We start from the raw sequence: 27,589 nt of genomic DNA on the forward strand, positions 1-27,589 counted from the left end.
CCCGTGCAGTTTCAGGACTCTTAATTTGATGACATTAAAGGGAAAAAATGAAATAACTGAGATGGAGGAGAGTACTTAAAGCATCTAGACTTTCCTACCTTTAATATCATCTTAAAATATTAGGGAATCCGATTTGTGCAGAAGCATAGAGATTTCCATTATTTTCAAAATGCACCACCAGCATCTCCCCTTCATGTAGATCAAGACCATGGACAGCGAACTAATATTAAATCATTAAGCAGAAAGGTATCTATTAAAATTTTGTGAAAGAATGGAGGTTTGCATTCCAAATATGTTGGAGAAGCAAAAGCAATCTTTATCTTAATTTTAGAGAAAGTAGGCTCTTCTAAAATGTGTGTCATTCCAAAATTATTCTACCAGATTTCAGAGAAATAATTTACCTGTTCAGTTTTTACCCTTTCTCAAATAGTACTTGTTTTCTATCCAATTAAAATAAAATTAAGTCTACCTCTGTTAGTAGTAAATAAAAAATTTAAATCCATCTTTTTAAGATGTGAGCTGTTGGAAGCAGAGCAAGAATAGAAAATTTTTCTTATTTTAGGCTGGCATTAGCTGAATGACACTAGAGCAAATTAAATTGATTTTTATCAATGGCTGAATTTCAAAATGCACAGAATTGAAAAAATTAAATGCCACTTTGATAGACAGGGATAATATGAATGGAGATATAATCTAGCTATGTCTTTACTCCTGTTCATTTGTTATGGTCAGTGCGATGTCGTGAGCAAACATTTATTTTTTTCCAAGAAAGTTGCTGATTTTTTCATATATGCTGATTTGATTTGGGGCACAGGATTGGTTCAGTGTGGCTCTGTGCTGGAGATCAATTGAGTTTGCTTTGAACATTGTTTGAATTGCCTTTATTCCTTGATTGAACTGAACTTCATTTAAAACATTTTATCTGTGGATTACATAACACCTGCAAAATTGCTTGTTTAAATTTCCAGTTTCATGTTATCATTTGGTTAATTTCATAACTTGACTTTAGTGTGACTTGTAAAGGCCTGGAAAAATCAAATAAATCAAAGATCATAGACAAGCTAGAGAAATTAAAATAGTCTAAATTTATGTTTAAATTTTAAAATGACCTCGATTTAAATAAAGATTGGGGATTATAAAGAAAACAGTTTTTAAAATCTTTATCCATCAAATTTTGGTATAGAATAAAACTGCCATTACCTGAATGGGTAGGTTCTAAACTAGATACTAGATATGTTTTGGACACACTTTTTTTTTTTTTTTTTTAACAACGCCTGCAAAGTACTTGCAGGCATTTTACTGCGTCCTGATCAGGACCACGGTGAGGTCCCCTGGTTCATGGAGTGAGGCCCAGGCTTTGGTCGGGACGCAGATTTCCATAGGGAAAGGGTCATTGTTTAGGAAGGCACATTCATCTGGGATGGCATTCCGGATAAGAGTAAGCCTAAACCTAAACCTAAACCTTGGCCTGGAGAAAGGATGGCCCTCGCGAGGGCAAGAGGAGCTGCTCATATAGCCCTGCTCATGCTGCTTGGACACATAATTAAGAGGCAGACCCTCATCTGAAACGTGAGCTCTGTCCGGCCTACGGTGCTTATTTTGCTGTTTCGTGGCCAACCAAGTGTGAGCAAATAGGAGACCTAGAGCTTGGATGCGGAGATCTAGATGAGGGGTCGAGAGAGTTGGCTCCATTTTAGGGAAAGGCAACCGAGAAGGGTGACTTTAGCTTGCCTTGAGGGAGCCTCGGAATTGAAGTGAGGACTGTGAGGGCAAAAGGCTGGAGAGGCTGGGGGCACAGCGGCGTAGGGGTTGTCTTTGGTCCACTATGGTGCCAGGTTGTTGCGGGCAAGGGCAGGGCTCGCCCTCTGCTGTGGCCAGGCGCAGCTCGTGGGGGATGCGCGCCTTCTGCGGCTCTTTGGTTTCAAGGACACAGCGAGCGGCTCAGGACTTTGGGAGCCAACATCTGTCTGACTGGTGACGTCAGCAGCCCGTGTAATCCTCTTGTGCTGAAGGCAGATGCCTTATTTGTTTGGCTGGAGCGAGCCATTAATCCCTAATTCTGGATCAGCAAGCGAGGGGGAAAGACCGGACCGCTCCGACCCACCCCCGACCCCCCCCCCACCTCCCACCCTAAAGCACCTTATACCACGGAAGCTTCTCATCCTCCTCTTTCCTCCACGAACGCGCTGAGCAGCAATTGAAAACGCTTTGCTCCTTTGCAGGTTTGAACAGGGATGGCAGGTCTTTCTCCTTCGGATTTCTAGGGCTATATGTGTATGTAGTTCTTTCTCTCATCGATTGTTTCGATTTTCTTGCAAAGACTCGCCGATCTTGCAGTTTGCGGGGTCCTAAACCACCAAGAGGTGGGGATTGGAGAATGCGAGTCCAGCGTGTGTTCCGAGGGAGGGGGTGAGAATACGAGGACCGCTGAAGCTGCAGGGGAAGACTGCGAACGCGATAGGACGGTTCCAGCTCTCGCAATCGCTTCTCTGGCTGCGGTGGTGTACGCGGGGTACGGCCCCCTCCTCGAGGTTTCCGCTGCCCGAACCTGCGCGCTCCGGCACCGCGCCGCCCGCCCGGCTGCGGGTCCCGGGCTCTGCGCGCCACGGGTCTTCTCCGCATCCAGCTGAAGCCTGGGGGTGGAGGTCGCGGCCCACCTGCTGGGGTCCTCTCCTCCCGTCACCTCGATTGCTTCCTTGGTTCCTCCCGCCTCCTGGCTTTTCTGCCTAGCCTCCCCCTCCTCCCTCCTGCCTCCCTTTCTAAATCTGTGCTTTGATTTTGTTTTTCAGGGACGCTTTCTGGGTCTCTGGGCAAGATCGGCTCTCGGCGCTCTCTCGGGCCATAGCCAGACCCTGCGCCACCCCGGGGCCGCGGAGGTGTAGGATCCGCGCTTCCTAGGACGCCCGAGCCGGAGCAGAGCTTTCCTTCCCGCCAGACCGCTCCTGAGGGGACGCCGCGAAAAGAGCTGCAGCGCTCGCCTCCTCCGGCCCACTGCGCGGAGAGCCCCGCCGGTAGAGGTCAACTCCCCTCACCCTTTCCTCTCCTGTTCGCCCTCCCTCCGCCCGGCCCCGGCTCTTCCAGCCCCCTGAATGTTGCCGCAGTCTGAGGAGTGCGCGTCCGCTGGGCTGTCCTGAGCAGTAATCCCCAGACCCGCCCGGACCCGAGATCCGCGCTCGCCAGCATTGGGGAAGCTTTAGCCAGCAGCCGCGGCCTTGTCTCTCGCAGCAAATCCATAGCCAGACCAGATGGGCCACCCAGCTCTCCCGGGACTAGGCAGGTGCGGTTGAGTTAATTTTTCCGCATTACAAAGAAAGATGACCCAGCCCGCCCTTCGACTCTCATCTCTTTTCCAAAATCCCCCCCACCAAAACCAAGGTAACGTTATCAGAAATCACAGAGACTAGGCATATCTGCGTGTTTACCTTACAAACACACACGCATCATTGTTTTCTTGTATCATCCCTTTTTGTATGCTAGATCTCACCCCCGACCGCAGCAAGCTATTGGTAAAGCTTTCTTCAGCAGTACGTGCAGTGGCGCGGTTTTTAGAAACCTGTCATTCCTTACAAGTGCATTAGAAGAGACGCAGGGCGAATCAACTCGGTTAATTACCTTCAGTAAAATAACAAGATTGCGAAATTAAATCTGTACCAGAGAGGTAATTAACTCCGATCCACGCCGTTATTTGAAAACTAGATTTATAGGCGTATGTATGTTTTTAGGTGTGCTGTAAATGTCATGCAGATATATGCATACGCATACGCAGACATATGCATCGTCTACGCTTCCACCGAGCAGACTAATTAACAGCGGCTCTGGCAGATGTGGCAGGAAGCGAACTCAGACAGCAGCCGGGTTTATGAGTTACACTCTGGAGGAGTCTTGGGGGGTCCAGAGCTCGCGAGAGAAGGAAGGGCAGGCAAAGAAGTGCTGTGGTCGCAGTAAGTCAGTTTTTCTCCGGATCAAGATTAAGACTCTGCCCTTCGTGTTCACAGCGGACCTTGATTTAATGTCATACAATTAAGGCACGCGGTGAATGCCAAGAGCGGAGCCTGCAGGCTGCGCTTGAAGGACACTAGAACGTCTCAGGGTCAGAAAGGGGAAAGGACAGTGGTAGAATGAAGCCTTCTTTTGTCGCCTAAAGACCTCTAAGCTGATACAGTCTTCCGAAAGCAAAAGGCTCATACTTTTCAGGAAAAACCGCGGAATCCGCAGGCAAATCCCTGAGGGGGATTTTAGGGGAATTTCAGTGACAGCTGCTGGGAGAACAGTAGTTCCCATGTGTGGAAATAATGCTAAAGAGTCGAGCTGTTTAGAAAGCAGTGATTCTCTCAAGAACAGGTAGTATGATTGTTTGCAATCCTGGACCAAGATGGGGAAACAGCGCCGAAGAAAGAAGAATAACATATTCAGTGGCGCTCTGACCGCATTGCCCGAGAGGCCTCGAATGGCTCAATCCCTGCAGGAAGCTCGGAGCAAACAGCCTCGCTCTCGTGACTTCTCCCTTTCTCTTCCTAGGCTCGGGTCGGCCTTGCCTGTCTGTAAGACACCAAGGAAGCTTCCTTGTTTCGGCAAAGTCGCAAAGGCCAAGTCGATCAAAAGAGTAGAACAAGGGAAAAAGGCCAGGTCGGAAACAGTAAGGACACGGGAAATTAATGTATTTAGAAGCCGGTGAGGTGGTCTGTGCTAAGGTAGTAGTTCCGTATCAGGGCTTTGGTGGCAGAAAATGAAAACCCCGGGCTAAGAAAGCGATCCTCGATGGATGGCTTTGTTCTGCCTCGGCCTGCACGGGCTGGAACAAAGGAAAGGAGCTAAGAGAGGATGCGCCAAAGTGGCCGCGCCCTCGGCGCCTGGCGCTGTCCGCGGTGCTGACCACGGCCCTGTTAGCTCCCTGTGATTAAACCAGAAAAGCAATAGGACCACCTCACCCCCACCTAAAAAAATAACGGGATATTAGGTAATTTGAGAACCAAAAATGAAAAGAACGTAAAAGCCGCATACAGCGAAACCTAATATTTTGCCGAAATAATCCACTCTTTAGCTGTTGTCACACTTGGCTGATACTCTTCCGTCCTCACGTAGGAAGGCACATAGTTACTATACGTATATTAGAAAACTATTTCAGTTTATTTAGACAGAAAACAGACTTGAAGCATTGGGTAGGCATTGTAAGAAGGAGAATGCGGAGAATGAGGGATTTCTTCCTAAAATCATCTTCCTTAAATTATGGAAACATAAGGTACTCGGCTCCAGACATTAACAGCGCTGGTTGTGGTCACCAAAGGGCCCCGTGACAGACTCAAATATGGGCCACAAAAAACTTACCAGGAAGGGATGGGACGGGCCCTACTAGGTGAGACAGGACAGAAGCCCACGCAACCTGCCTTCTCCCTCGCGGCTCACAGCCCGGCAGCCTCGGTAGGCGGATCCGGAGAGCCGCGCTTTGCGGAAGGCTCCGGGGCGCCGGAGCCTGCTCGGCTCTTCCCCGCCGGCGGGAGGCACTGCAGGGCCAGGCCGCCTGAAACCCGCACTGCGGAAAACCCACTGCAGCACCATCCTCTTCAAGGTTCCAGCAGTCGGGAAAAAGACAGAGTGATTTACTAAATCCCGGGCAAACAAAGATTCGCTTTGGGAGTCGTGGATGGGTCAGTACTGCTATATCCAAGGAATCTTTGAATCTCTCAACATATTTCATCGTCCTAACCTAGGTATTGAAAGCATTTAAGTAATGAATATCAGAATTTAAAATACCCTAACTAAATAATGAATCAAAGTGACAAAGGAGAGAGAGAAATGGGAAGTCAACTAATTAGTAGCCAGCCAGAGCTCTCGAGCGAAATGTCTACACGTTTCCCTGCGTTTGATTATAAATTCACAGACACAAAGGCTGTTAAAATTAAGAACAGATAAAATAACCTAGATTGGGCAATAGGCGCAGAACCACCGATTTTGATCCAGATACAGAAATGGATCATACATTGACAATGACCTGAAAGAGAATGTTTTCATCAAATTCATTCTTTTACACCTGCATGTTGGAGATCTATCAAATGACCCAGGAAATAACTCGGCAACGCGCAATATCCTCGGCTGGAGGAGACCGCCCCCTCTCCCAGGGCGGATTTTATTTGACCTCGGATTTTAGAACTCTGGGAGTTAAGTCTTCCATATCTGTTTTATGTTTACATTTAATTTTATGCCATTTAGAAGGGGCTCGGCTAAAGCACACTGGAAAGAAATGGCTACCTGTATTACAAAAGGAAGGATTGGGGAATATTCCTCTTGGAGTTGATTAAAGAAGTCATAGGAAACTGAAATGCGTGAAAAGCATTACACCTTATCACGGAGGGCTTGATTTCCTTCCAGTCCTCATCTCCTGCGTCCACACACTCATTTCACAAAGCAACAAGAGCCCATAGCTGCAAAACAGTCCTGCTTGAGTTGTTTATAATTCATATTACGTAATAGACTCACACCTAATCCCCTTCCCCCTAAACCTATCTGTTTAGGACAGTCGCAACTCGTTCTTCAGAAAGCTTAATCAGTTTTAAAAATACTTTCTAAATAGAGATGGAATACGTGATATGAAAGAGAGAGGGTAAAATTAGGAAATAGACAAGTTTGTGGTTACTGTGATTTAATCGAGTGTTCATCGATTGGTAATGCTTCTAGATTTTTAAGACTATTTCTCTTCTATTTCTTTTGCGCATAATCATCTGGTTTAATGCCCCTGTCGAATTTTCCTGCTATGAAATTTTATGTGCAGCAGTTGGAGAATTTCGGCGCATTGTGGAGTGCGGGCCCTTGACAATCACAACTTTCATTTAGTGGTCTGGAGGTAAAACTTCTCAGAATAATTTAGGAACAACTTGGCCGTTTGAGATACTCAACCACTGCCCTCCTGGGAAATAGTATGCTCCCTTGAAGGGAAGAAGATGCTAGCTCACAGCTCTGGAAGGAGTGTTGGGGGGAAGGGGGTGGGGAAGAGGGTATTCGGAGTCAACAATCCCAGAGCGCCCTCTTCTGTCCCCAGGAGGCAGGACAACAGTTACAAAAGCCAGATGGCCCGAGTCACAATAAGCGGAGGAAAACGCTAAACTCTTAAGAAACATTTAATCTGAGGAATTTAAAACCTGACATCATACCGTGCTTTTAAAATGGCCACCGGATATGTTTTGTGTTACTCTTTGGATGGTTTCCTTCTATTCTGAAGGGTAGTGAAAAATCAATGTTTTGAAGTTTTCAGTCCCTCAAGTTATTTCTGTAATCAAGTTACATATCTTCTGCGCCCTTTCTCCATTTTTATATGGAAATGCAAAACAGCAAATCGCAGAGAGAAACCTTTGTGTTGTATAGGTGAATAGAGAAGACTTTTCCTAATATCTCCAGATAGCTAAGATCAAGTAAAAAAGAAAATTCTTAATTAATTAAAATAAAGATAGGAGGCTTTATTTTAAATATGTCATTAAAAAAAACCAAGGTCCTGGTTACGGAATTGTTTTGTTGTTTTGTTTTGACGATTAACCCAGATTTTTCTCAGGCTTTGGGTGCTGGGAATAATGAAGTGAGCTAGAAACTTGAAAAGTTTGCTTATTACTAACATTACCCTATTTTCATCCTTGAAACCTTTCTAATGAAATAATATCCATACTCAACTTGCAAAAACTTCTTTAGAAAAGGTCCCACTCTAAGTTGAAGTGACCAAATATATTAGCAGCAGGGATCAACTCATAAGAAGTGCTATTTTCATTAAAAATTAATTTTTCAGCATGGAATTATCTATTCTCAAATGAAATAGAGGAGATTTTTTTAAAAGTTAAAAAATCATTTATTATTTTTAGGTTTTATAGGGTTTATGTTGATTAAATACATAGCTCTCTTAATTCAGAATTGTGGATTTCAAAATTACAGCCGATTCTAAATACACAAACACATCTTTGCCATGAAAAAATGTTGTAGAGTATACATCAGTGTTGATGTAATAAAATGCTTCTATTAATTATATGGCTATTAAATAAATCTTGTAAAAACAAAGTTCTGCTTATTTTACTGTGTCAGAATGAAATAGCTGCCTAATATCACATATTTTAAACCTAGCTTTTAAGTGAAAATTCTTACAAGAATATTAAACTAAAATTTAAAAATTGTATGATTTGACAATTTGCTATAATAGAAAACATGAACCTTGATTGAATATTAAGTTAAATATTTGACCAAATATGTGTAATTCCATAAAACCACAGGTACATTTTTTTTGGAAATCTCCTTCTCCAAGAATGAATTTACAGATTTATGCCATAATAAGTGAAATAAAGAAAACTGTTAGAGCTATTATGTTTACATTCCAAGCATTCTTTTGCAAAGTTTAAAATATTATTTTCCTTTTTACATAATTTAAATTCAGTTCTATATAAATTCTAATTTTACTCAGAAAAGAATAAACACTGACATAATTTTGCTGTATTCAAAATAGTTACTAAAATAAGTTTAAAAACCACTTCTAAGTATAATTAAATAAAACACATTATGCACACACACTTTTTTTCTATTTTAGAAACCGTTTGCTTTGTTCTTGAGAACCAAAACAAACAGACTGAAGAGAATCAACTAAAAAAGCTTCTGAGATGTCCAAGAGATGCCCCAAGGAGAAAAGCATGCACCGATAATTGCTATTCAAATTTGTGTGTAAAATTAACCTCTACTTTATATTTGTACAAAGGTAATATATTGTAGCTGAAATACTCTTAATTTCTTCTAACTACAGGGAACCTTTTGAAACATTCACTTCTATTCACATAGGAAATATATTTTTGGAAGCACCAACACAACAAAGCAACTAAAGACTGATTTTTTAAAAAGAGTTAATTTATCATACCTTTATGTCCAGTCTTAGATTAAATTAATATAGAATTTAAAATACCTGTGGACCACATAAAAAGCCCTGACTTCAGATTAAAAAGAGCAGGATTTCGCACTCTCGGTATCTTTTTATCCAGCATTCAGACTCTGCTATCATTTCAATTTCCATCAACTGCTGTGAAGTAACTAGCACAATATGAAAGTATGACTGAATAAGAATTGAAAATATAATGTTTTAAGATGGAATAAAATTGGGACATCAGAAAATTGGAATTATCTTTAAGATAAAAGGTCGAGAGTTGCAAAATGCAGGGAAAATATCTACATTGAAGAACAAAGAGCTAGGTAACGAAAGCAGCCCAGGTGTTGAAAGCAGAAGATACTACCAAAGCAAAAATAGGATGAAATGGAATGAAAATTTGTCTTTTGGATACATGTAGAAAGAATGAAGATGAGACCTGTTTTCAGTTTTGTTCTTAATATTTCGGTAGAAGATATTTATGTAGAAAAACCTTAAGGGATTATTAGATATGATCCCCAAGAGCTTTCTTTCTTCTCTGGGATATTTGTCCATCTTGAACTTGTTGAGTTAAAGAAAGACAGGAAAAAAACTGGAAATCAAAAATTACTTTATTATTCAACTCCTATCCTATGGATTGAATGGCAGAATTGGGTTTTTCCTTTCCTAGTTGTTGGTCAGACTTCTTTTAATCATAAAGAAGAGATTATTTTAATGTAATTATATACATGGTATAAATAATAGAATTAATATAATCCAATATTTGTTGAAGAAAAATACCTTCCTTTTGTCAATTGTAATTTGTGTAAACATGAAACAGCGATATATGAAAAAGAAACTTGGTTTAGCAAATCATTTCTTACTGACTTCAATGTCCCAATTAGTAGTCAATATGTTTAGACAGGCAGGATACTTCATTTGAACCCAATGACAATAGTTCCTGGAATTCACAATGCTTCATATTATTGGAAGAAGTGAGAAGACCAGGCTGAAGTGCTAAGCCCTAAAAACTGTGGACAAGATTAACTCAAGGATTACGAAGCATGGATTGCTATGAAATCATGAAGCAGAGAAAGGTGTTCTCTTGCGCAGAGCTGTGTGGGGTTGATTTTGCAGTTCACAGGAACTTCTTTCCCTGGACCTCCTTGGCCTGCCTCTACTCACAGTTCTGAGAACTAGGTTGCAGTAGTCTTCCATTTCAATTGTCCTGACAATATCAGATAATCAAATACAGCCTGGCTGCAAGAACTCTGAGGATAAATACTTTGATGCATGATTTTTACATTCTGGGTATACTTAAAAGAAAGGGATTCTGATTCTATGAGGGAGTTATGATTACCTACATTTTCAATTCAGGAAGCATACATATTTATAAATGCCCACCACGCATAAGGCAGTCGCGCTAGTTGAATATGGAAGGAGGGTTGTGGTGTGCTTATATACATACATATGTATGGAAAGAAAAGCTAATACTTAGGAATACTTATATTAGAGATGGCAGTTAACATTGAAAACATGATTGTGGAAAAAAAAAACCAAAATCGGGATTAGCTGTGACGTGGATCCATCTCTCCTGCAGTTATTGTTTCACTATCAGATAATTGACTTGCTGGGACAGGAGGCTTATGAATAAAAAATCATCAAAATTGGCCCATTCTTTCAGACCATTTCTCCACATTTATTGCTATAACTTTCTGCAGTAATTAATATTCTCTAAATTCATTAATGTATTTTCAGTGAGTGAAATCTTTTTACATTATCTTCCCCCTTCTCCTTCTCTACTTCTTTTTATCATAATTGAATGATAGAACCCAGTTAAGCATGCCATTAGACCAGTAACAGTGAAGATGTCATCAATCATAGATGTAAAACCCAAACTCATACCATAGAATCATACATTCAAATAGATGTGATTATCATTTCAACCTCCCCTTTTTTAAATGTTAAACACCTAAACTCTCTAAGATTTCCAAAGATTCATTCATCCATTCATTCATTTATTTAATATTTGAATTCTTACTAGGTGTCAAGCCCTGTTCTCTGTGTTGAGTACTCAGTGAAGAGTGAAAAAGCAGAATTTCTATTCTTAATAGAATATATTCTTAATAGAATTCTTACAGTTTTACCTGGTAGCCTTCCTAGCAGTAAATTCTTTATTTCAGGTAACTAACTTTCCTTCTGTAATTTAAGTCCTTTTACCTTAAGTGCACCTATGACAATAGCTAGAGTTATCTTCATGGTACGAGAAGATTTGTATTTTGCCTCTCTAAGGCTAAATAACACCGATAAATTCACATTTTCTTTGTAGATCCCATTTTCCTCTCCCTTTGGTAACAATGAATGCTTATCTTAATTTCAAATTTGGAGATCAATTGAATAAAACATTAATAAATTCAAGTTAATATATCAAGTATTAATTATAATATTGTATAACTATGTATAATAATACAGTATTACAATAGATTAATGATTAATATATTAATATAAGCTGCCCTAATGTCTATTTCTGTCTCAATTGTTGCTCACTTGTCATGCTCAGCATTTGTTTTTATTGATTATAAATATTTTATTTCAGTTTGTCACAGATTTTGACTTTCCATGTATTTTTTGGCCACACATATGTCCATTCAAAGTCTTTAAATTGGTCCTTGTTCCTTATTTACACATTTCTGACAAACTATAGCTTTTCTCCTGTTTTTTCCCCTTCTTGTTCATTTCTTTTCTTTCTCCTTTTTTTATGAGCCATTTCTTCAATTACATATATTCTTTTCAAGTTTACCCTATATATTTTAAATATTTTTATTATAAACAATGAACAAACACACAAACATTCTTGACATGGTTATAATCAGTGGTTCACAATATCATCACATAGTTGTGCATTCATCACCATGATCATTTTTTTGTACGTTTGCATCTCTCCATCAAAAGAAAGAAAAAAGAAAAAAAAACATACATGCCATACCTCTTACCACTCCCTTTCATTGACCACTAGTATTTCAATCTACTCAATGTCTTTTCTTTTTCTTTCATGGATAGGCACTGGGAATCGAACTCGGGTCTCTGGCATGCCTGCCGAGTCACTGTGGACTGCACTCTACTCAATTTATTTTAACCTTTGTTACCCCTATTTTTGTATATTTCTTATCCATATTTTTTACTCATCTGTCCATACCATTGATAAAAAGAGCATCAGACACATGTTTTTCACAATCACATAGTCACATTGCAAAAGTTGTATCATTATACAATCATCTTCAAGAAACATTGTTTACCCTGTATTTTTACAGAACCTGTAAATGTAACTAACTCAGATCAACGATATCATCACATTGGTTTTTCTTGGATTTATTTACTGTATATACCAAGTCTAATTTAGTTATTCAGGCAGGTGTAATAACTAGACCAACTTCCTCATTACCTCATTATGTGAAATGCTTAAAATAAACATCAAATCAACTAATCACTCAAAAGTCTATCAAAAGACACTCCCACAGATGCAATTTTCAAGCAGTCCTTTAATCCATATCACCAGTAGTACAGTTTTTAGATTTATGGCTCCAAGATCAAAGGTCATGAACATCTCCCAAGTTAATTGCTCAAAACTGTTCGCTACCACTTTACCAAGTCTGTGAAAATGGCCAGATTTTTCTGTCAGATTTGCCAAGGCAATGGCAGGTGTCATTTGTTGTTAAGGTGGTGGTCAGACATTTTCCCAATAAGTCCTGTACTCAACTCATTGAAAGCTCTGAGGATAGGGAATTCTACAGCTTTGGAGAGCAATTGGTATAATACAGTGTACCAGATAAATACTGAATACGCAGATTATGCAGATGGTGGGAATCTGGAGACTTAGGCTTTCAGCAGAACTCTGCCTCTAAATGGTTGAGTAGTTTTGGATAATTCCCTTTCTTTCCCTGGATTTCACTTCTATGTGAACTGGATCAATGGCTCTCAATAATATGCAATAAGAATTACCTGGGGAATTAGTTTAAAATTTTAAGGTTTTAGGTCCCATCCTCAGAGACTCAGATTCTGTATGTCTGGAGTACATTTAAACAAGAACCACAGCTGATTCTGATATAATTATCTATATTTGCAGAAACTATGTATCAGATCTCTAAGTATTTTCCTACCTATAAACTAAAGGAAATTAATGATTATAAGATAGTGTATCTAAATGTTGTCTACACAGAACCAGATATAATTGATATTTCTGGGAAGTCTTAATTATGACATAGACTCCATAGGGTTTCTCCAAGAAACAAATGCCAAGATAGGCAAGGAATTTATTTGGGGAAATGTCTGTATGAGAGTAAATGGGGAAGGAGCCAGGTAAGCTAGGAGAACTATCAGACTGTAACGAGGGTCTGATCTCCAGTGAAAGGGAGGCAGAGAAGGCAAGTGCAAGCATCTTAGACTGGTATGCAGCCTAAAGAAGATTTGTCAAGGTCCTAGGAGAGTTCTTGAGCTGAAGTTCGTGTTTTCCAAGGATATGCCTGCTGTAGTATGTCTACCATAGTCAGTCACAGGTTGGGAGAAGCCCATGGGAAAAATGGTCTCAGCACAAATGTCATGACATATTTCAGAACACAGGAGTGGGGGCCCTTGGTTAACTACGCATCCTGTAGTTGGAAGCCTGTGAAATGCATTCTCACATTCTCATGGCTGCCACAGAAGCAAATTTTTATTAAAATCACAGCATGTTGCTTGGAAATTTAACCAAGATTTATCTCCACTCCCATAAAAAGAAAAAAACCAGATATGATATGAACGGGATCAGCAATCACTCAAAGAAGCAGAGAACAATTGTCTTCCTCCTGAAATGTATTAGTTAGGATGGGCTAGGTTATGCTACGGTAACAAACCACTCCCAAATCTCACTGGTTAAAAACAATGAAGGGTGTCACGTTGCTCTTATGACGTGTCTAGGATAGAATGGAAGGGGTCCTAGGTTTACACTGGCACCTCAGAAGGTCCAGGTTACTGAGGTTCTACCATTTAAATGCCCTTATTTCAAACACATGGTTTTCTCCAGCGATGTGTTAGGGAAAGAGAGAACTAGATTCAATGACAGGCAAATATTTTGATCCAAAAGTCACAAATATCACTTCCATTCACATTTTATTGATTACAGCCAGTCACCTGGCCATGGAGAGAATTGGAATTATCCATATATCTGGAAGTTGAAGAGAACAGATATATTGACAAATAATAATGTTTACCTAAACAAGACTCTTGGCAAACTCTATCATTTTTTATGTATTGGCTTGGCTATGTCATCCCTAAAGGTCTTAAAATTCAGGAATCTGTTGTGAATAAAACAGAGCCTGCGTTCTGATACTCTGCAATTTTTGAAGACAGCGATATGTGGTGGATAGGGTTTAAACAGGGGGTCAAGAGGCCTACTATAAAATAGCCACTTCCTTTGAATTGCTAGGATTTGGGGTTTACACATTATCTTTCTGGGCCCTTGTTTTCTCATTTGAAAAATGAAAGAAATGAAATAGATAACCAAGATAAATTCCAGAATTTGTTTAATTATGATAATAGCAGAAACAATAATAGCCGCCAATGTAAGATGCCATCTAGCATATGGCATTTCTCAGCAAAGTGCTAAGAAAAGGTCTTCATTTTCATCTCACACAGGAGAAATGGGAGTGTGGCCCTGCGAGTGGATTCTGGAGGTGATCGGTGTCCTTCCAGGTGTCCATGAGTATTTTGAGGGGGCTCCTTGGGATGCGTAGGGGAACACGCCCAGCATTCATGAGTCACAGCCTTGTCTTTGGATAGACGACACTGGGGTACACTCTGCATACCTCCTCCAACGACGCCCACAGAACCAAGCCCATGGTATGACCAACTCATGAATGTGCCCTTGGACCGACTCTCTCCCTCTCTTTCCCAGTTTCACTCTCCCTATCCCCCCTCCCACACTCCAGTCCCCTGAGGCCCCCTCCAAAATAAATTCCCTATTTACCAAAGCCCTTGCCGTAGTCACTGCTCCCTGGAGGGAACCTAGACTAAAACAGAACAGTAATCCCAGACAGATAATAGCACAGAGAATCAAAGATGGCAAGGGAATTAAATACGTTTAGAACCACCCCTCATCCAGTATATAACTCCCCTGCTGTCTCAGAGTCTACTTCCCTAAAATTAGAAAGGGCTATTCATTGGTGTATCTGGATCTTCTCCAGTAACAAGCACAGGTGAAGCGAGAAGCTAGTTTCTTGGGAATGTGGAGAAATCTTTCACAGTCACGGAGCTTCCAGTTAAAACCCTGAGAAATCCCCAAACTCCCGTCTGGTTTTCCTTCTCTCTGGCTGGTGGTGGACATGGATGCAAAAAAAAGGCACTGAAAGGGATCCAGGTTCCTGCAATTCTGCACTGCAATTCTGCATGCTTCAGATGCTAATCTGGTCAATAATAATGTAAGTCAGTGAGCTAAATGATACAGACGCCCCTTAAAAATACAGGCACCTCTAAACTCCTGTGTTAGTAAATAGAGAAGTAAATAATAGTCCTCAAGCGTACATGAACTTTATGGTGTTTGCTGATCAAGTAAGGGAACTATTAAACACAAGCTATGGCCTTCTTCCCAGTCACCCGAGACATAAGCTGGTTCCAGGCCGCTGTTGTGCCGGTGCTATTGAAGGAGAGAGCACTTGGTCTCCACTGAGAGTCTCCAGGCTTCACTGAGAAATAGCAAGAACTGAATACATTCAGATGGGACACAAAGAAGCATATCACCCACGAAAGGCTGAGAAAGGGTAGGAAATTCGACACCTGACTCCAAGTGCATTAGCTTCCATTTAGATAGATGCGCATGAAACTTAAATAAATGATTTGTGATCTATCTGGGGAGGCAGTCTTTAACAGTGCATTTATTTAATGTAGCAGGAATATGTTCTTAATAAATCAGAGTATAATCAGCAGATCTAAGATTAACTGGGTCTTGTTGGAATGGTAGATATATCATTCTTTAGTATTTGATTTAGACCTAATTATAAAGCATGATATAAATGCTGTGTAATTTAATTCATAATTAATGTAAAAAAATAAAATATAGCAAATCTTAATAGTGTGCTTCTATCTTCAGGAGAAGATTCTATGAACCTTTGTTCTGGATGGCTAGTACTCAATGATTTTTCAATAAAACAACTGTATGTTGTTTAAAAATTTCTCCAACTGCTTAGTTAGTTAATATGGCATGCAAGATCTGGAACAGAAAAGGGGCTGTGGATTCTTCAGAAGTCTAGTCAAGGTGAGTTAGATTCTCTAATTTGGCCATTAGATTCTCACATATAGCAGAACAAAAACAACAACCCACAGCCAAATAATGCTTTGTTTTAATATAATAACTCCTGGTATTCATTTTCCTAATTCCATTAAGATATGACGCTACTGCAGAAGAATCTGACCCAAATTCGTTAACATGTTTACGTTAATGACACTTGTTAATTTCTTGAGTAACCAGGAGACCAGCTTCCAAGTGACTGATAAATGTAAATTCTTACACATTTCTACCTTTTGAAGCCATCACTCTCTCATGATGCCCCAAAGCATAAAAGGCAGGTGACAACTCACACTGGTGTTTGCTGACACTTTATCTTTGGGTAGTCCCACGGTGTAAAAAACATTAACTCTGGGGTGGCGCAATGGTGGGACAGTGGCAGAATCCTTGCCTGCCATGCCAGAGACCCAGTTCGATTCCCGGAGCCTGCCCATGCCAAAAAAAAAAAAAAGCCAACAACAACATTAACTTATGTCAATATGAACATAACATTAGCTCTCAGGCTGAAAAGTAATTCTTACTAATCTTTAATATGTTTCACAAATCAATCAATAATGGAATTATGCAACAATTGATAAACAGTGTCTTCTAGCAAGTATACTTTCAAAATTCAGCCAAGTATTAAGGCTCATTAAGTTTACCGCCTGTCTGTTTCTTGCCCTCAGCAATCTGCCCGTCATGCATGGGCTAAAGATGCTAGAATTTCCATGGTGGCCTCAAGTGCTAACTCGGGTTCAGTTCGCTTCAGCCCCTTTTAATCACAATAACATTAAGCCTCAATTGTCTAACACTTAATAGTTTGCATACATGGGACTTTACTGTGAAATAGGTGTCATCATTCTCCCTTCGTGCAAATTAGGAAATGGCAGCTCAGAGAAGCGGTGAAAGCCTCAGATCAGGATGGCGGTAGGGCTGGAACCAAAGTCCACATATTCTGCAGCAAGATCTACGGCTCCCTCCTATTCCTGCCCCATGCCAACTTGGACTCTGTCTGGCTTATATCCAGCTGCAAACCATCCTACACTGCCAAGGAACAACAACGAAAGTAACATATTGATGATTGTTCCGTCATGGCTTTTGTATTTGTGAGATAAGTAAAAGATAATCTGGGTTTTGATGAGGTGCTAAATTTTGTTTCATGTGGAAAGTAATCTCCGTAAGAACACCTCAGAAAATATAATTGAGTTCCCCTGGAGCACAATGATATTTTAGAGGTTTATCAGCACACTTCTCCTGAAGGAATATTAATGAGTAGCCTAAGAATTTACACCATAGACATAGATTTCCAAAACCTTTGCCCTTTTAAGGATCAATTTGGGGTTATAGAAAATTGGGAAAGGGTGGGAGGGAAACTCAGTAAATTTCAGGGCATAAGTATTGAGACTCTTCATTTAATTTCATGTGGAGTCATGAGGCAGTGGCAAAATAAACACCCAAACCACTATTTTAGGATTAGTAATCTAGCATTCAAGCCTTGCTCATAGCAGCTTCACAGCTTGCTCCCTGACTCACTAACCTTCACTTCAGAGTAGTCCTTTCTCCATAAAAAGCAAATAAAAGTTACCCGAACTGGGTTTGCCACCATTAAGGTGCATTCAGAAAACAGTAAGGGGTGCTCCTGTGCCCAGGACCTGGGGGACTTATAAAATGTAAATTTTAACACATGGACCTCCTTCCCAAAGGCTCCCTAACTGACCTCTTCAAGCATATTCCACCGACCTTAGTAAAGGGGATCTGATCTGTCTCCTGGAATGCCGTTCTTCTCAGCCCGTTCACAGCCTACCTTTCCATCAGTACTCCTGATCAAATCTCCTTTTTTTCGGTGATGCACTTCCCAGACGACACAGTTAACTTGGTTTTCAGAACCGCAGCATTTAGCGCTGTTAAAACAGATCCTCGCCCTTGCCCTTTACCGGGAATCCGAACCACGTGCCCCGACAGCAGCGCCCAGCACACCGCGTGCACATCGCGGGCGCTCTGGGAGTTCTTTCCAAGACCGGCAAGGAATTCATGGACGTGGGTAATGCTCAGTCTCTTTTACTTGTGGGTATATCCGAAGTGAGAAGAAATATTTATTAACGATTTGTTATATGAAAACAAATACTTTGGGATCCGAGAGTTTTATAAAACTTTCCTGTCGATAGCTGGGAAACAATATTACAGAGTGTCGAAGTGTGAGGCCTCCGCTTTATCCTGCTGGTGAGGGAGGGATGGCCCAGTGCCCGGCACCCGACGCAGGAGAGCTGAGATGGAGAGCAGTCTATGAGCACCAGACTCTCACGGCCTAGAGGAGGTGGGGCGCGGCCCGCCACGGCCACACTGGGACGCCCGTGGGAACAGAGTGAAGGACCATGCACCGCGGGAGGCAGGCTTTGTAGCATCAAGAGGGTGAGGGGCTCCCCCTGGCTCGCGGGATGACGAGGTTGGCTTGCTGAACAATTCCACCAGGCTGTGAGGTAATTAAACCCACTACTCAGGGATAAGCAGGAACAGTGCCAGGTCTCCTCTATAAGAAGGTGTCCCCGAGAGCAGAATGGGGAGGGAACCTTGCCCGTCGGCCATTTGAGCCCTCCTGATTCTACCAGATGTCAAGGCAGCACATAACACTGAACCTTCATCTTAGGCTTGATACCTCAGTGACCAACACAATACCCATTTGCATTCCAAATAGGGCTCACCAAACACTTACTAAACAAGTCTTCACACCACACCCCAGACCCTCCCTAATACCCACAAACTCATTATCTTTACAGAACATGGAAAGGACAGGGAGGTTTGAATAGAAAACCTGGTTTTACTTCCTACTTCCGTCATTTAGTAGCTGCCTGAACTTGAACAACGTACTTGCTGAGTCTCAATGTCATCATCTGTTAAATGGAGTAACAGACCCTCCCACATAGTTTGTGAGAATAAAAGATGGTGTGTTCAGCACCTAAAACGATGCCAGGCATGTATTAAATCCTCAGTAAATGTTGATTTCTGGCTTCACAATGACTCCTTCTCCCTTTTCCCTGGCAGCTTCTTCCATAGCATTTCCCTTTCTATTCTAGTTTAGATTAGTTTTCCTTTTCCTTCCCTAATGCAGTATTCCACTCCGGCAGGGTGACAGTGAAGGTAAGAAGAGAAGACAGTAGGGAAGATTATATAAAGGTTATGGAGGAACTCCACCAGTAGCTGTTTCACCCATGTGCCAGCCTGGTCTGGTTTGATAAAAGCACAGAGGATGCTTTACAAAAAGCCCACTGCTGACAAGTGCCACAAGATTGAGGCTCTCAAGACTTCTACAGGAGAAGGAAATAGAGGTTCTAAATTTATCTTCCCCACCCCCCACAACGATGGTGTTCAAAACCAAAGATGCCAGCATGAAGATATTACAGTTTTAAAGCAGTATGACAGAAAGCTTCAACAATGATATCTAAAAGGAGAGAGAAAATGCCATTCCCAGAGGCAGAACAAGAGATAAAAGACTTGGAAAGTAGAGCGCAGATTAAAGCATCCATGATACACAGTGGACAAATGTTCTGACATCCTATAAAAGGAGCAAAATTAAAAGTTTAACATGCCTTGAGATCTGATTCTAATATGTAATTTGAGTGAAAATCTTAAAGAGAGGCAGAAAAGCAAGGAGTCTAATAGTGACTGGAACCCATGATTTTATATGTGATATTTGTTTCTATAATATTTAGGTGGAATTAGGAAATGGGTAGTTAAGTCATCATTTTGGGAGTGAAGAGAAACTACACTCAGCTTCACACAATGTTCCTAGGTAACCCTATAACTGTTAATAGTTACTGAATGTTAAAGTGACAGTGACTTCTTTTAGCACCTTGCATATATTAACCCATTAACTCATGAGAATGACCCTAAGAGGTGTACACTCATATTTCTTCCTATTTAATTGGTTAGGAAACTGAAGCTCAGAGGATGCATATAGCTGTCCCAGGATCACACATCTAGTAAATGATGAGACTGGCATTCAAACTCAGGCATCTAGTGTGCTAGATTGAAACTGTTCTATACCCCAGAAAAGCCATGGTCTTTAATCCTGATTCAATATTGTTGGATAGGATCTTTTTGATGAAGTTGTTTCCATGCAGATATGACCTACCCAATTGTGGGTGGGACCTTTCCCACCATTCAAGGTAGGTCACTTACTGGAGTCCTTTAAGAGGGAACCATTTTGGAAAAAGCTTTAGAGCTGACACAGCCAGAGACATTTGGAGATGCAGAAAGAAAACGACCTCTGGGGAAGCTGTTTGAGACCAGAAGCCAAAGGACCAGCAGACACCAGCCAAAAGCCTTCCCAGATCGGCCTTTCTTGAGTCAAGGTAATTTTTTCTGAATGCCTTAGTTTGGACATTCTTATAGCCTTAGAACTTTAAACTTGCAACTTAATAAATTCCTTTTATAAAACCAAACCCATTTCTTGTATACTGCATTTCTGGCAGCATTAACAAACCAAAACATCTAGTCAGACACAAAATACCAAGCTTGATGTACAAACTTGACTTTAAAAAAAATTTATTGAGATATCTTCACACATATACATTCCATCTGGTATACAATAAATGACTCTTAATATCATCACATAGTTGTGTATTCATCACCATGATCATTTTTAGAACATTTGCATCACTCCAGAAAAAGAAATAAAAAGAAAAACTCAGCATACCATACCCCTTACCCCTCCTTCTCATTGACCACTAGTATGTCAATTTACCAAATTTTACCCCTTACCCACCCTCCCATATTATTATTTTTTCTGGCCTTTTTAAAAAAATTCATACATTGGATAAAGGGAGCATCAGACACAAGGTTTTCACAATCATAAGATCACACTGTCAAAGCCATATAGTTATACAATTGTTTTCAAGAATCAAAGCTACTGGAATCCAGCTCAACAGTTTCAGGTACTTTCCCCTCTAGCCACTCCAATACACCATAAACTAAAAAGGGATATCTATATACTGTATAAGAATAATCTCCAGGATAATCTCTTGACTCTGTTTGAAATCGCTCGGCCACTGAAACCTTATTTTGTCTCATTTCTCTCTTCCACCCTTTTGGTCAAGAAGGTTTTCTCAATCCATGATGCCATGTCCTGGCTTATTCTCTGGAGTCTTGTCACATGTTGTCAGGGAGATTTATAACCCTGGGAGTCATGTCCCACATAGGGGGGAGGGCAGTGAGTTCACCTGCCAAGTTGGCTTAGAGAAAGAAGCCACATCTGAGTAACAAAAGAGGTTCTCTGGGAGTGACTCTTACACATAATTAACAAGTAAACTATTTCACCGTTGCAGAAATACAAACTTGGATTTTATTTTGTTCTTGACTGCTCTTCATCTTTCATTTGAGCATGGGCTGAAATTGTTTTATGAATCAGTGAGTATTTTGGTTCTCCATCTTCTTGTCTATCTAAAATTTTTACACATTATTTATCTTCTTTGTAAAGAGCCATGACATCATAACTATTTGTTTTATGTCTTTCTCTACTAGTGGATTGAGAACTCCACTAGAGTAGCTGATATGTAGCGGGTTCTAAAATATTTGTTGATCAGATTAAATGATATTTCTATGTGTGTAATCCCATTTTAAACAGAAGCCACACTCACATTTAAACTTGCCCTAGTTGCAGCAATTAACAAAAATCCTATTTATATCTAGTCCTCCAGTGTCTCGAAGGCAAGATCCGATTTAATGCTCTAGCATACATCTGCATCCCTCTACCCCATACTAGGAATGGGCAGCTGATTTGCCCAGTGTAGGTAGATAAGCAGCAATCCCAGCATACTGACTATCCCTGACATACACGCCTAGTGGTCTGACATTGTCCAGAGGGTCCTAGGGAGGCCAAATAATCCACCTCTTTCCATACATCTAAAGATTTAAGGTTAAGGACACAAAGTTGAAAACACGATTGGAATATTATCTTATGCTTTTTGGCTCCTCTATGAATCAACCTTTGGCTGTGAGGAAGAACTATCCTTAACTGATCAATAGAGACAATGTGTAGCCAATTGCAAATATTCTGGCAGAAATTAACACTACTTGGAGATCCTTAAACAATGCAGGCCACACTTTTGAAAATCACCATATGCGCAATGAGATGTCAACTCTCATCCAACTTACTGGTGAAATTTACAAGGTTTCAGAGTAAAAATGTTGTCAAGGATGTTGCGAAAAGAGACCCATTAATCCACAATCTAGGGAAATATAAATTGCTACAACTATCGTGGAGAAAAGTTGGTCAACGGGCTAAGAATGGTGAAGGTGCACATATGCTGTGTCTCGGAAATTCCAGCCCTAGGGGTCTGTTCTACTCTAATGCATGTGCATGAGGAAACAGGTACGAGAATGTTTATGTGGCTTTAGGTCATTAAAATTGACCTAAATGTCCATCAACAGGAGGAGGGATAAATAAACTGTGGACTATTCATACAATATTTAAAATAAATAAATTATTGCTACTTATTCAAGCCTGCATGAATCTCAAAAGCAGAGAGTTCTGAGAAAAAGCAGGTTGCAGAAGAGCACATACAATATTTATAGAAATACTAAAACCTTGTGAAGCTATATTATATGGTTTATGGATGAATTCATCTGCAGTAAAAGTATAAAGAAATTCATCGGGATGACAGAAAGCAATTCTGAAGAGTGGTTATCTCTGGGGAGAGGAGGAAGGCAAGGGAGGGCAATCCAAAAAGAGTACAAACACACTAAGGAAACAGGTACAAGAGTGTTTATGTGGAAAAATGATGCTTTTAATTGAGGCTGGATGGAAGGTACATCAGTGATCACTGTATTAATTCTTTATACCCTTTTACACACATAGAGATTTTTAAAGGTACAAAGCACCACTAGAGTTCTCAATATTCTGACTAGCAACCAAGAATATGGTTTTAAAAGTGAGCACAATGGACATAGCATATCATAGAGGAAAAAAAAAAAACACCAAAACAACTCGATAAAGGACTATGGAATGAAATATTATGATAAGCCCACTTCCCTTCACATCCAAATATATTCAACCAGGAGTTGGATTTTTACATTTGGTTCCAGAAATTGCCCTTTAGCAATACTGTGAGAAGATTGGAGACCACATGCATGCAATTGTTGAGACAGACATTTCTTTGACTCTCAAGGTTCTGACACAATGGCAGCTTAAAATTTGGGATGAACTCACTAAAAGAAGCATGTAACCAAATCATCTGGGGAGGCATAAAAGCACTCCTCCTCTGCCTGAAAATTAGCTGCAGCTAATTTTAGTCTGCTTGATGCCAGTATCCATTGTGGCAAGACAATTAGCTCCATAGCTTTATTTTGCTTTCTGTTTTGTGTCGTTTTGTTTTTATTTTTATTTTTTTTTTTCAAAATAAGTCTTGGCCCCAGGCTAACTGGAAAAGCAATTTTCTAATTTGGGTGCCAGGAGGGCCCTTAAGCTCTTGGTCCTCCTAGATATAAGGCAGCCTTGAGAAAGGGCTTCCACTCTACTAGAAGTCTCAGGCACATCCGTCACAGCATTCGTTGAGAGTTAAAGACCTGTCATCTTCCTCATGAGTTATAATTACAGAAATTCTCTCAAGGGCTTGAGATGAGCTTTCAAATGACTGTATTCTTTAATATCTTCTAAACAATGTCTTTTTTAACCAGGAAGTCCACAGAGAGCAGCTACGTGAAGAGTAGATTGTTCCCGTATTACACCTGCCTTCATTCTCCATCCCCCAGAATAGGTATTAGAGATGACAGGCCACCAGACAGTCTCTCATGAGGGGCTTCTTTTATGGTCTAGGGTGGTAAAGCATTTTAATCAAAATAGAAATTTAGGAAATATTTATAGTCCTTAGCCTAGCGATATTCTTGAAATCTGATGAGAAATGTTTTCTAAATTTAACAAGTATGGAACTTAAATGAGTCCAGCAACCAGACCAATAAATCCTGATTTTCTCACCAGGGATGTGGAACTCCATTTTCTCACAATTCTCCAGGCTATATTAGCCCTTCAATATTCAACCTAATCATTTAATAATGTCTCATGTGTCTCTCCTATTTCAAATGTCATCAATTTAATTGAGGTTCTCCCATGACCTCGTACATCTCCTCTTTCACATCCCACTGCCTAAGGAAGAGTGCCTGAGATGTTTCTAGGACTGAGTGGCCAATAAAGCATTTCTGGAAAAAAACTGGGAGTTACAAATAGAGGATTTATAACCTGAAACATAATGTGGTTTATCAATTAAAATAAAATGATTATGTTTGTGTTTAGTCACAAAATTCCTGACAGCCTCCAACAAGAACTAAGAGAATTCTTGTATCCTTATCATTTGAAATCAAGTTATAAATCTCCAGCACTTTTGAAATATTATAAGTTATTGTTTTTGAGGGCAAAATGTCTGAAACCTGATTTGTAGAGATCCTGGTAGTTAGGGCTTTAATATCTATACAAGCCCTAACTGGAAAGGTAAGATCTGAAGTTGAACATTTTTAATACGTTTGCCAGAGGATATTTTTTAGTTGTGAAATGTATCAGATGTACAAGTGTTTATATGTACAAATTAAATAATTTTTGAAACAAACTCCTGTCCACCAACCATCCACGTTCATAGAGAAAGTACCTTAAAAAGCCTTCTGTACTTGCCTGCCTGATGCCAGTCTCTTACCTCGCCTTCAGAGGTCACCAACACCTCAACTTTTGTGTTAATCATCCTCTTGCTTTTCTTTATAATCCTATCACCTACATGTATATTCTTAAACAACACATTGCTTAGTTTTTGAAAAACCAAGCAAAACAAGCTCAAACATAGCTGTACAATGAAAGGCTAGTATTGCCACTATCAGAAGAAAGAGAGAAACTGCTCTGAGTCTATGAATCCAGTTTCAGCTTCTCTGACAAGTTACAGGAATCCTTTCTGGGCAAGTCAGTGGGCAAGGTCACAAGAAAGTCCTGGGAATCCCAGGGCTCACCTGTCGGAGCTAAAGTGGGGAGCAGGTTTAGGCTATCAGGCAGGAATCAGGTCAAGAGGGAACAAGCTGCCCTGTAGTCTCTGTTTCTAAGCTCATGAGGGTCTATCTCTTAGGAGAAGGTCGAAGCACATTTCCTTGCAGTGCTGTGTGTCCAGCAAGTAGGGCAGTAAGGCAGGAAGGGAAGAGCAGGAACTTCATAAGCACATGGTCAAAGCAAGTCCAGGTTAAGAGGAGAGGACAGTGGTCCCTGAAATGCTAGTCCCCACGCTGCTCTGATATAGACACCACACTTCCCTCTGGGCTCACACCTGCAATTCTGGGCTCTCTCATCCCCATTCTCCTAGGGATTTTCTTCCTCGCTGAGTCCTGGCTTGGAGTCCTGTTTTCTGTCTCCCTTCTCTGCCATTTTCTTGCTTTCTCTCTTATTAGTGAGTCAGTCCTTCAGCATTTTCTTGAAAAAGTGTTGATGGAAATTTTTTTCAGATCTTTCATGTTTGAAAATGTCTGTAGTCTATTGTCACATGGATTGTTATGTTGGGTATAGAATCCAGGTTGAAAATAAGGTTCCTACAAAATTGTGAAAGTTTTGCTCCATTGTTCTCTTGCTTCCAATGCTATTCAGAAGTCCAAAGCCAGATCCTTATCCCAGATTCTTTGTTTTTGACAATTGTAGAGCCACTTTATTTCCCAAATATTCTTAAATTTTCATAGTGATGATCCTTGATGTGGGTCAATTTTTTTTTCAAATTTTTCAAAATTTGGGAGGATGGAGACTTGATGGACCCTTTCAAATTGTCAACAAATATTCACTTCTGGGATGTTTTCTGGCATTATTTCATTAATGATTTTCTTCCTTCCAATTTCTCTATTCTGTCCTGGAATTCTTATTGTTCAGATATTGGAGTTTCTAGAATGGCCCTTTAACAATCTGATCTTTCTCTTCTATTTTCTATTTCACTATTTTTTGCTCTATTTTCTAGGAGATCTCATCAACTTTCTCTTTTACATTTTGGTATTCATGTTTTTTTTTTTTTTTTTTTAAAGGAAAGACAGAGAGAAGGAAGGAAGGATAGAAGGAAGGAAGGAAGGAAGAAAGGGAAACATCTTTAAACATTTTCTTGTTTTTATTGTATTCTGTTTCTCCGTTTTTGTTACATGGGCTGGGGCCGGGAATCGAACCGAGGTCCTCCGGCATAGCAGGCAAGCACTTTGCCCGCTGAGCCACCGCGGCCCGCCCCGGTATTCATGTTTTTAATTTCAAAGAGTTCTTTTTTCTCTGAATGCTCCCTTTTTAAATAGCATCTTGGTCTTGTTTCATGGATTCAATAGCTTACCTTTTTAGGATGTCAGTTATTAACAACAGGGACTTTAACAATCAACTTTCTTGAAGTATAACTTATATACAATAAAATTCACCCATTTTAAGTGCTTTGATAAATGAGTTTTGACAAATGTAAACACCTGTGTAACCACCACCATAATCAAGTTAAAGAACATCTCCATTATCCTCTAAAAATTATCCTTGCTTTGCTCCAGTCAATTTCTACCTTTACCTCTGTTTTCAGGCAACCAATCCTTTGCTTTCTTTCACTATAGACTAAATTTTTATTTCCATGATTAATGATAGGGCTTTTCTTCCCCAGAATAATTTGCTTCTTCCAAAGTGCTTTTATATTGTTTTGCTTTGTTTTTCTACAGTGAGTTTGTTCTCCCTTTTTCAGGTAGAGGCTTTCAACAGATTCCATCTTTGGTGTTCTGTTCTTGATTAAGAGCAGGGGATTAAAAGGTGGTTGGAAGATTTAAGCACATAGAGCTTTTTGACTTTGAGGTCCACTATATTGTAGATTAAGGTGGGCTGATGCTAGTACTTTAGATCTTGTCCTTCGACTGGCCACCGGAGCTCTCCCACCTCCTCTGTGGATGTAAGGCTGCTGTTATTATGGGACCTGAGCAGAGGAAAGGACTTGTGGTGGGAAATCTTCAGCATTTGTATTCATTACACATAGTGTCAATCAATTTCTCTGCTTTTAGTAGGGTACCCAGCCCTGAAGTTTCAATTGCAGAGACTGTCTCCCTGAGCTCCCCATGCATTTTACTGTCTCCACAGAAAAAAACTTAAAACTTACACTAGGAAAAAAAAAAAAAAGCAACTTACATTAGGATAGAGGGCAAACAGTTTCTCAGTGGCTTGGAGTGGGGGTGCGATTCTAGGAATCTAATTGTTTTCACCAAGTCTTCCTTACTTTAGCCTCCACTTTGATCATTTCCACCTACCCTGTACTGACAGGTTCAGAGACTCTAGAGAATTCCATAAATTAGTTTGGGCCTCAGTTTTCTATACTGACAGTTTCAGATACAACTTATTGGGGTCTGCTGAGTTAATTACCACTTGTCTTTCTGCATTCAAGCTCCCAATATTTTGAAATAAAAATCCCCATTTATGTTGAAAGATATTT

General features: G+C 40.3%; 1 pseudogene; it reads left to right on the forward strand.

The window, feature by feature from the left end:
• The first annotated feature begins 14,532 nt into the window (after nucleotides 1–14,532).
• The window catches only part of LOC143686792 (52 kDa repressor of the inhibitor of the protein kinase-like), a 38,765-nt pseudogene continuing 25,708 nt past the window's right edge, over nucleotides 14,533–27,589 (forward strand).

This window comes from Tamandua tetradactyla, chromosome 6 (assembly GCF_023851605.1).
Source record: "Tamandua tetradactyla isolate mTamTet1 chromosome 6, mTamTet1.pri, whole genome shotgun sequence".
In the NCBI taxonomy this organism is placed as follows: domain Eukaryota; kingdom Metazoa; phylum Chordata; class Mammalia; order Pilosa; family Myrmecophagidae; genus Tamandua; species Tamandua tetradactyla.